The 11735-nt window shown below is 39.2% G+C and overlaps 2 non-coding genes across 2 annotated transcripts; both read left to right on the forward strand.

Annotated features, from left to right (window-relative positions):
• The first annotated feature begins 2152 nt into the window (after positions 1-2152).
• Positions 2153-2224, forward strand: TRNAC-GCA (transfer RNA cysteine (anticodon GCA)). The gene has a single exon. It is a non-coding gene; the product is annotated as a tRNA-Cys (tRNA).
• A 2773-nt stretch (positions 2225-4997) lies between these two features.
• TRNAC-GCA (transfer RNA cysteine (anticodon GCA)) lies at positions 4998-5069 on the forward strand. The gene has a single exon. It is a non-coding gene; the product is annotated as a tRNA-Cys (tRNA).
• The last annotated feature ends 6666 nt before the right edge of the window (positions 5070-11735 follow it).

Below are 11735 nucleotides of genomic sequence, written 5' to 3' on the forward strand. Positions count from 1 at the left end.
GAATTTGTGCATTTGACAAAAGTTTTTTTTTCCATGTTCCAAGATCTACATGTGATACGAAATGTATGAATTCTTGCAATGGAAACCTCACTGTATTTTACCAAGGCAGATAAAGGACATCTTTTGTACCCCTTATACATATAATGAGGGTTTGGTGGCTGAAAATGAATTGCTTTGATGGTGATTGCATGTTGCTTCCACTTTGTACATATTACTGAATAAATAAAGATGAACATTTCAGAAATGGGGTTATAGCTCAGGGGTAGAGCATTTCACTGCAGATCAAGAGGTCCCTAGTTCAAATCTGGGTGCCCCCTTGTCCAACTGTTTTACCTGTATAAATATTTATCAATTAAATAAATTGAAGTAAACATTTACAATCTTAGCATTTTATGTAATGAGCAACACTTTTCTAAATTTGAAATACTCCTGATCATCACCTGAACATAGGGTAAACACCATTAAGCTGTTTAGGATTTCTTCATATGATACAAGCTGTGTTTTACATTCACCCAAGTTCTACTGGTGATATGATCAGTTTGAAATAGTCCATTGGAAGCTCATATGAATGTTATAAAACTGTGGTGGAAACCAATAAAGTGCCCTTAATGAAATGTATTAATTTGTACAGCTGACCAGAAGTGCACTGATGTCATTAGTTCTACAAGTTCCATAGAGTCACCCACTCTATCACCTTTTTAAAAAAGGGCTGTTTTCAACATTGAAGGGTTTATGTCAGTGGTAGAGCGTAGGAGTGTAGTTCAAGAAGTTCCTGTTTCATAACCATATACCCTCTTCAATAGATCCTGTTAAAATGTATTTTTTAACACAATGCACTGTAAGAAACAATAAGATATATCATCATTTCATATACAAAACAATGAACAATTGGGTTTAACTATGCTCTTAGCACAAAATCAGCAAAATGCAGTAGAGAAACAGTTACGTTTTGCAGAATTTGTGCATTTGACAAAAGTTTGTTTTCCATGTTCCAAGATCTACACGTGATACGAAATGTAGGAATTCTTGCAATGGAAACCTCACTGTATTTTACCAAGGCAGATAAAGGACATCTTTTGTACCCCTTATACTTATAAGGAGGGTTTGGTGGCTGAAAATGCCTTGATTTGATGGTGATTGCATGTTGCTTCAACTTTGTACATATTACTGAATAAATAAAGGTGCACATTTCAGAAATGGGGGTATAGCTCACGGGTAGAGCATTTCACTGTAGATCAAAAGGTCCCCAGTTCAAATCTAGGTGCCCCCTTGTCCAACTGTTTTACCTGTAGAAATATTTTTTTAATTAAATAAATTGAAGTAAACATTTACAATCTTAGCATTTTATGTAATCAGCAACACATTTCTACATTTGAAATACTCCTGATCATCACCTGAAACATAGGGTAAACACCATTAAGCTGTTTAGGATTTCTTCAAATGATACAAGCTGTGTTTTACATTCACCCAAGTTCTACTGGTGATATGATTAGTTTGAAATAGTCCATTGGAAGCTCATATGAATGTTATAAAACTGTGGTGGAAACCAATAATATGCCCTTAATGAAATGTATTAATTTGTACAGCTGACCATAAGTGCACTGATGTCATTAGTTCTACAAGTTCCATACAGTCACCCACTCTATCACCTTTTTAAAAAAAGGCAGTTTTCAACATTGAAGGGTTTATGTCAGTGGTAGAGCATAGGAGTGCTTTTCAAGAAGTCCCTGTTTCATAATCATATACCCTTTTCAATAGATCCTGTTAAAATGTTTTTCAAACCAATGCACTGTAAGAAACAATAGGATATATCATCATTTCATATACAAAACAATGAACAATTGGGTTTAACTATGCGCTTAGCACAAAATCAACAAACTGCAGGAGAGAAGCAGTTACATTTTGCAGAATTTGTGCATTTGACAAAAGATGTTTTTTCCATGTTCCAAGGTCTACATGTGATACGAAATGTATAAATTCTTGCAATGGAAACCTCACTGTATTTTACCAAGGCAGATAAAGGACATCCTTCGCACCCCATATACTTATAAGGAGGGTTTGGTGGCTGGAAATGCATTGCTTTGATGGTGATTACATGTTGCTTGCACTTTGTACATATTACTGAATTAATAAATGTGAACTTTTCAGAACTGGGGGTATAGCTCAGTGGTAGAGCATTTGACTGCAGATCAAGAGGTCCCTAGTTCAAATCTGGGTGCCCCCTTGTTCAACTGTTTTACCTGTAGAAAAAAACTTTTACAATCTTAGCATTTGATGTAATGAGCAACACATTTCTACATTTGAAATACTCCTGATCATCTCCTGAAACATAGGGTAAACACCATGAAACTGTTTAGGATTTCTTCATATGATACAAGCTGTGTTTTACATTCACCCAAGTTCTACTGGTGATATTATCAGTTTGAAATAGTCCATTGGAAGCTCATATGAATGTTATAAAACTGTGGTGGAAACCAATAATATGCCCTTAATGAAATGTATTAATTTGTACAGCTGACCAAAAGTGCACTGATGTCATTAGTTCTACAAGTTCCATACAGTCACCCACTCTATCACCTTTTTAAAAAAGGGCAGTTTTCAGCATTCAAGGGTTTAACTCAGTACAAGAGCGTAGGAGTGCTTTTCAAGAAGTCCCTGTTTCATAACCATATACCCTTGTCAATAGATCCTGTTAAAATGTATTTTTTAACCCAATGCACTGTAAGAAAAAATAAGATATATCATCATTTCATATACAAAACAATGAACAATTGGGTTTAACTATGCTCTTAGCACAAGATCAAGAAAATGCAGTAGAGAAGCAGTTACGTTTTGCAGAATTTGTGCATTTGACAAAAGTTTTTTTTCCATGTTCCAAGATCTACATGTGATACGAAATGTACGAACTCTTGAAATTGAATCCTCACTGTATTTACCAAGGCAGATAAAGGACATCTTTTGTACCCCATATACTTATAAGGAGGGTATGGTGGCTGAACATGCATTGCTTTGATGGTGATTGCATGCTGCTTCCACTTTGTACATATTACTGAATAAATAAAGGTGAACATTTCAGAAATGGGGGTATAACTCAGGGGTAGAGCATTTCACTGCAAATCAAAAGGTCCCTAGTTCAAATCTGGGTGCCCCCTTGTCCAACTGTTTTACCTGTAGAAATATTTTTTTAATTAAATAAATTGAAGTAAACATTTACAATCTTAGCATTTTATGTAATGAGCAACACATTTCTACATTTCAAATACTCCTGATCATCACCTGAAACATAGGGTAAACACCATTAAGCTGTTTAGGATTTCTTCATATGATACAAGCTGTGTTTTACATTCACCCAAGTTCTACTGGTGATATGATTAGTTTGAAATAGTCCATTGGAAGCTCATATGAATGTTATAAAACTGTGGTGGAAACCAATAATATGCCCTTAATGAAATGTATTAATTTGTACAGCTGACCAGAAGTGCACTGATGTCATTAGTTCTACAAGTTCCATACAGTCACCCACGCTAATACCTTTTTAAAAAAGGGCAGTTTTCAGCATTCAAGGGTTTATGTCAGTGGTAGAGCGTAGGAGTGCTTTTCAAGAAGTTCCTGTTTCATAACCATATACCCTCTTCAATAGATCCTGTTAAAATGTATTTTTTAACTCAATGCACTGTAAGAAACAATAAGATATATCATCATTTCATATAAAAAACAATGAACAATTGGGTTTAACTATGCTCTTAGCACAAAATCAACAAAATGCAGTAGAGAAACAGTTACGTTTTGCAGAATTTGTGCATTTGACAAAAGTTTTTTTTTCCATGTTCCAAGATCTACGTGTGATACTAAATGTATGAATTAATGCAATGGAAACCTCACTGTATTTTACCAAGGCAGATAAAGGACATCTTTTGTAACCCTTACACTTATAAGGAGGGTTTGGTGGCTGAAAATGCATTGCTTTGATGGTGATTGCATGTTGCTTCCACTTTGTACATATTACTGAATAAATAAAGGTGCCTATTTCAGAAATGGGGGTATAGCGCTGGGGTAGAGCATTTCACTGCAGATCAAGAGGTCCCTAGTTCAATTCTGGGTGCCCCCTTGTCCAACTGTTTTACCTGTAGAAATATTTTTTAATTAAATAAATTGAAGTAAACATTTACAATCTTAGCATTTTATGTAATGAGCAACACATTTCTACATTTCAAATACTCCTGATCATCACCTGAAACATAGGGTAAACACCATTAAGCTGTTTAGGATTTCTTCATATGATACAAGCTGTGTTTTACTTTCACCCAAGTTCTACTGGTGATATGATCAGTTTGAAATAGTCCATTGGAAGCTCATATGAATGTTATAAAACTGTGGTGGAAACCAATAATATGCCCTTAATGAAATGTATTAATGTGTACAGCTGACCAGAAGTGCACTGATGTCATTAGTTCTACAAGTTCCATAGAGTCACCCACTCTATCACCTTTTTAAAAAAGGGCAGTTTTCAACATTCAAGGGTTTATGTCAGTGGTAGAGCGTAGGAGTGTAGTTCAAGAAGTCCCTGTTTCATAACCATATACCCTCTTCAATAGATCCTGTTAAAATGTTTTTCAACCCAATGCACTGTAAGAAACAATAGGATATATCATCATTTCATATACAAAACAATGAACAATTGGGTTTAACTATGCGCTTAGCACAAAATCAACAAACTGCAGGGGAGAAGCAGTTACATTTTGCAGAATTTGTGCATTTGACAAAAGATTTTTTTCCATGTTCCAAGATCTACATGTGATACGAAATGTATGAATTCTTGCAATGGAAACCTCACTGTATTTTACCAAGGCAGATAAAGGACATCCTTCGCACCCCATATACTTATAAGGAGGGTTTGGTGGCTGAAAATGATGCAAATCACATGCTTTGATGGTGATTGCATGTTGCTTGCACTTTGTACATATTACTGAATTAATAAATGTGAACTTTTCAGAACTGGGGGTATAGCTCAGTGGTAGAGCATTTGACTGCAGATCAAGAGGTCCCTAGTTCAAATCTGGGTGCCCCCTTGTTCAACTGTTTTACCTGTAGAAAAAAACTTTTACAATCTTAGCATTTGATGTAATGAGCAACACATTTCTACATTTGAAATACTCCTGATCATCTCCTGAAACATAGGGTAAACACCATGAAACTGTTTAGGATTTCTTCATATGATACAAGCTGTGTTTTACATTCACCCAAGTTCTACTGGTGATATTATCAATTTGAAATAGTCCATTGGAAGCTCATATGAATGTTATAAAACTGTGGTGGAAACCAATAATATGCCCTTAATGAAATGTATTAATTTGTACAGCTGACCAAAAGTGCACTGATGTCATTAGTTCTACAAGTTCCATACAGTCACCCACTCTATCACCTTTTTAAAAAAGGGCAGTTTTCAGCATTCAAGGGTTTAACTCAGTACAAGAGCGTAGGAGTGCTTTTCAAGAAGTCCCTGTTTCATAACCATATACCCTTGTCAATAGATCCTGTTAAAATGTATTTTTTAACCCAATGCACTGTAAGAAAAAATAAGATATATCATCATTTCATATACAAAACAATGAACAATTGGGTTTAACTATGCTCTTAGCACAAGATCAAGAAAATGCAGTAGAGAAACAGTTACGTTTTGCAGAATTTGTGAATTTGACAAAAGTTTTTTTCTATGTTCCAAGATCTACATGTGATACGAAATGTAGGAATTCTTGCAATGGAAACCTCACTGTATTTTACCAAGGCAGATAAAGGACATCCTTCGCACCCCTGATACTTATAAGGAGGGTTTGGTGGCTGAACATGCATTGCTTTGATGGTGATTGCATGTTGCTTCCACTTTGTACATATTACTGAATAAATAAAGGTGATCATTTCAGAAATGGGGGTATAGCTCAGGGGTAGAGCATTTCACTGTAGATCAAAAGGTCCCTAGTTCAAATCTGGGTGCCCCCTTATCCAACTGTTTTACCTGTAGAAAAAAAACATTTACAATCTTAGCATTTGATGTAATGAGCAACACATTTCTACATTTGAAATACTCCTGATCATCACCTGAAACATAGGGTAAACACCATTAAGCTGTTTAGGATTTCTTCATATGATACAAGCTGTGTTTTACATTCACCCAAGTTCTACTGGTGATATGATTAGTTTGTAATAGTCCATTGGAAGCTCATATGAATGTTATAAAAGTGTGGTGGAAACCAATAATATGCCCTTAATGAAATGTATTAATTTGTACAGCTGACCAGAAGTGCACTGATGTCATTAGTTCTACAAGTTCCATACAGTCACCCACTCTATCACCTTTTTAAAAAAGGGCAGTTTTCAGCATTCAAGGGTTTATTTCAGTGGTAGAGCGTAGGAGTGCTTTTCAAGAAGTCCCTATTTCATAACCATATACCCTCTTCAATAGATCCTGTTAAAATGTTTTTCAACCCAATGCACTGTAAGAAACAATAGGATATATCATCATTTCATATACAAAACAATGAACAATTGGGTTTAACTATGCGCTTAGCACAAAATCAACAAACTGCAGTAGAGAAGCAGTTACATTTTGCAGAATTTGTGCATTTGACAAAAGATGTTTTTCCCATGTTCCAAGATTTACATGTGATACGAAATGTATGAATTCTTGCAATGGAAACCTCACTGTATTTTACCAAGGAAGATAAAGGACATCCTTCGCACCCCATATACTTATAAGGAGGGTTTGGTGGCTGAAAATGCATTGCTTTGATGGTGATTGCATGTTGCTTGCACTTTGTACATATTACTGAATTAATAAAGGTGAATGTTTCAGAACTGGGAGTATAGCTCAGTGGTAGAGCATTTGACTGCAGATCAAGAGTTCCCTAGTTCAAATCTGGGTGCCCCCTTGGTCAACTGTTTTACCTATAGAAAAAAACATTTACAATCTTAGCATTTGATGTAATGAGCAACACATTTCTACATTTGAAATACTCCTGATCATCACCTGAAACATAGGGTAAACACCATTAAGCTGTTTAGGATTACTTCAAATGATACAAGCTGTGTTCTATATTCACCCAAGTTCTACTGGTGATATTATCAGTTTGAAATAGTCCATTGGAAGCTCATATGAATGTTATAAAACTGTGGTGGAAACCAATATTATGCCCTTAATGAAATGTATTCATTTGTACAGCTGACCAAAAGTGCAGTGATGTCATTAGTTCTACAAGTTCCATACAGTCACCCACTCTATCACCTTTTTAAAAAAGGCCAGTTTTCAGCATTCAAGGGTTTAACTCAGTGGTAGAGCGTAGGAGTACAATTCAAGAAGTTCCTGTTTCATAACCATATACCCTCATCAATAGATCCTGTTAAAATGTTTTTCAACCCAATGCACTGTAAGAAACAATAGGATATATCATCATTTCATATAAAAAACAATGAACAATTGGGTTTAACTATGCTCTTAGCACAAAATCAACAAACTGCAGTAGAGAAGCAGTTACGTTTTGCAGAATTTGTGCATTTGACAAAAGTTTTTTTTTCCATGTTCCAAGATCTACATGTGATACGAAATGTATGAATTCTTGCAATGGAAACCTCACTGTATTTTACCAAGGCAGATAAAGGACATCTTTTGTACCCCTTATACATGTAATGAGGGTTTGGTGGCTGAAAATGAATTGCTTTGATGGTGATTGCATGTTGCTTCCACTTTGTACATATTACTGAATAAATAAAGGTGAACATTTCAGAAATGGGGTTATAGCTCAGGGGTAGAGCATTTCACTGCAGATCAAGAGGTTCCTAGTTCAAATCTGGGTGCTCCCTTGTCCAACTGTTTTACCTGTATAAATATTTATCAATTAAATAAATTGAAGTAAACATTTACAATCTTAGCATTTTATGTAATGAGCAACACTTTTCTAAATTTGAAATACTCCTGATCATCACCTGAACATAGGGTAAACACCATTAAGCTGTTTAGGATTTCTTCATATGATACAAGCTGTGTTTTACATTCACCCAAGTTCTACTGGTGATATGATCAGTTTGAAATAGTCCATTGGAAGCTCATATGAATGTTATAAAACTGTGGTGGAAACCAATAATATGCCCTTAATGAAATGTATTAATTTGTACAGCTGACCAGAAGTGCACTGATGTCATTAGTTCTACAAGTTCCATACAGTCACCCACTCTATCACCTTTTTAAAAAAGGGCAGTTTTCAGCATTCAAGGGTCTATGTCAGTGGTAGAGCGTAGGAGTGTAGTTCAAGAAGTCCCTGTTTCATAACCATATACCCTCGTCAATAGATCCTGTTAAAATGTTTTTCAACCCAATGCACTTTAAGAAACAATAGGATATATCATCATTTCATATACAAAACAATGAACAATTGGGTTTAGCTATGCTCTTAGCACAAAATCAACGAACTGCAGTAGAGAAGCAGTTACATTTTGCAGAATTTGTGCATTTGACAAAAGATTTTTTTTCCATGTTCCAAGATCTACATGTGATACGAAATGTATGAATTCTTGCAATGGAAACCTCACTGTATTTTACCAAGGCAGAAAAAGGACATCCTTTGCACCCCATATACATATAAGGAGGGTTTGGTGGCTGAAAATGCATTGCTTTGATGGTGATTGCATGTTGCTTGCACTTTGTACATATTACTGAATTAATAAAGGTGAACTTTTCAGAAATGGGGTTATAGCTCAGGGGTAGAGCATTTGACTGCAGATCAAGAGGTCCCTAGTTCAAATCTGGGTGCCCCCTTGTTCAACTGTTTTGAAGTGGGAGAATGGAAGACCAGGCTCCCGCCCTTCCCCTCTCGCGCTTGGCCTAGAGGATCACGGCCCAGACACCCGCCACAAGAAGAGTTTGCCTATCTACCGGACGACCAAATACCCTGGTACAGGAACATACAGATGTGTCCAGCAGCCCGCCCTGTCCATGCCGACACCTGCAGCACGGATCAACTCGACTAAACCTACAAGTCGTTAGAGATGCCATGACGACCTAGCCAATGGTCAGCACACCTGTGCAAATATACACACCGCACACTCCCGCACCAATCTACACGAAGAATATACTCAGTGCTATGACTTAGGCGACAGACATACTCACGGACGTGCATCTTTATTATTTTCCACATAGGCTCTCAAAATGCAGAAACGCAAGACGCATCATGAACTTATATAAAAAGGCTTGCTCACGCTTCTTTCAAGAGCCATGTACCATAATGAAGAATGTAACTGGGACACGATACTGAGGATAAAGCAATATGATACCGTAACCTAAAGCACCCGGCATCAAACGGTTCCACCTATGCACCAGGCCCAAGTAGCCCGCAGGCAAAAGCTTCCATGAACACTGAACGAGCAAGAACTGGGTTGCTATCCCTGCAAAATAAGCCCGGCGAAGGCACCCCGCCAAGGGCACGATGTTGCAATCTCACACGCTGCAAGCCAACGCCAAGGTCGCACCTGCAAGATAACCCAGGCACACAGTAGGGAAAACAATTTTAATTGTGTTGAATTTTGCCTCAAACACGGTCCCACCTCACGTGACAAAGCCAAACCTGACAAGATGCCAAGCCCAGAAGGAAGGAGACGCCTGAATCCCACGTTTCAAGACACAGGCAGATACAATTAAAAGACTCATTGGACATCTGCAGCAGTGGGAGTAGTCGACCTCCCAACATATGAATAAATCCTCACATTGTTTACACCTACCCATATTAAAACATTGTTGCAAATGACAGGTGCACCGCGAGCTGGGAACAGCGATAGTCCCAGACTGGGAGGCTCGCGAGCGGACCAATTAGAACATGGGGTTCTTATCACTGACGCCATTCACATTGACCAATCCTCAGAGGTCTTCATGTAACAATTTTCATGTATCAAATTGAAGGGACAGCCCAGGTATACCACCTGACTAACCCTCAGCCACTAACACCGTTCTCTATATGTGCGCTATACTAATCCTACCACTCGAGTAACCAATCCAGAGTGGAAATAGGTTTTTTATTAAACTTTGTAAGATGACGCAAGTAGCGCGTCACACTAAGGTAAAAAGGGCCTGCGTGCCACACGATTGTGTGTGTGTCAGGACGGACGCATACGCTCCTTGACCCATCCCTGCCGTTTTGTCTAATAAACAGCAGAGTCACCTTGCTTCTTGCGTGTGTCTCATACTCTATCTCTTTTGGGATATACGGGAGGAGTTGGGGCCTCCCTGCACGGAGGTCTGCGGACGGCCCGGCCGACCCCGGCAGAATTTCCCCCCGACAAGTTAGAGGCACTGCTGAGATCTGTTTAAGATCTGCTTTTTTTTTATTTTTACTTTTTCCAGGTAATCGCGTTGCGAGGAGGCCCGGCGGCACGGCCCCCTCTGCCGTTGCCTCCTTCTGAGGACTACAGGACCATCGCGGAGCTGCGAGAAGACCGGACAGCGCAATCCGGATATTGGCCCTCGGGAGCCGGTTGAGAAGTATCCCGCCCGCGGTTGGCGAGTGTCCAGACGTGGTCCAGACGAGGGGAGGTGGCGAGCCGCTTGGAGGGGTGCACGCAGTCGAGCGGCCCCGCATCAAGAGAACTTGGTGAGCATGCCACGCACAACAAGCAATGTGAAATTGTGAGGGAGGGGGGAGGAATTAAATACGGGAGGTGGGAGGTGTTGCACAGGTGCGCGGAGAAGGTTTGGCAATTTAGTGTTGGCAATGGAATGAATTGTAGCCGAACAAGTGCGAGAGCAGTCGGCTACGTTGCGCGAGAGAGGGGGGTGGAGCACGAAAACATCACGTGCGGCCGCTCGTAGACACTGATTGGCCTAGGTCGCGACTACGTGTAAGGGTGGGTGTGTGTGTGGTTTCCTACGATTTGGCATTTATTGATCAATGAGTAGATGAGGATACCTATTGTTCGAGCAAGAAACTCATAGGTAGATGACGTTTCCCTGTAGGCGGTAGCTAGTTAGTTGCCCAATACGGAAGATAATTGGCTGGTTAAGCCCTCCTGTCGAGGGGCGTATCACACGCGAGGCGACGCAGGGTGCGCAGTCCGGTTATATTATTGATTACCTTGTTCCAGGAGTAACAGGAAGACAGTTGTGAGGTTAACGGAGTAGATTGCAAGTGTATTTTGAACTTAAAGAATATATGAAGAACTTACCAGTAGCTCAAAGAGATCGGTGAAGTCACCAGTAGAGCTTTCATAGGATATCCCGAGCACAAAGCATCTTTCTTTCTGAGAGTGATGGGGAAGAGAACTGTGGTAAGGGAGTGGAAACGGAGATAAACGGTAATGAGTTGATCGGGGGACGTGGCTGCGCACGGAGAACGCCGGCCACGGCAAGTGTAGAAGAAGGAGGAGGAGCAAGTGAAAATAGGACGACTGTATAAGAACGTCATAAGGGGTACGCAGCCGCAGGGGGCTACGTGCACCTCGGCCGCAGAGGGCCATAAGGGTGTCGTGTAAAGAAAGAAAGACAGAAGAAAATATACAAATGTAAAATACTATATTTTTATAATTTTCCTTAGCGGACTATCGCAAGTCCCCAACCTTACGGGGCCAGGTAACGATATAAGGCTGTATATTGCAAACTGCTAGTGAGATAACCGCTACCAAATAGGGGAAGGGTAACAAGTGGAGCGCTACTATGTCATACGGGACAGGATCGGGAGGGTGGGGGAACACCCTCACTA

This window comes from Ambystoma mexicanum, unplaced genomic scaffold, assembly GCF_040938575.1.
Source record: "Ambystoma mexicanum isolate Mex_15411 unplaced genomic scaffold, UKY_AmexF1_1 Mex_scaf118, whole genome shotgun sequence".
NCBI lineage: Eukaryota > Metazoa > Chordata > Amphibia > Caudata > Ambystomatidae > Ambystoma > Ambystoma mexicanum.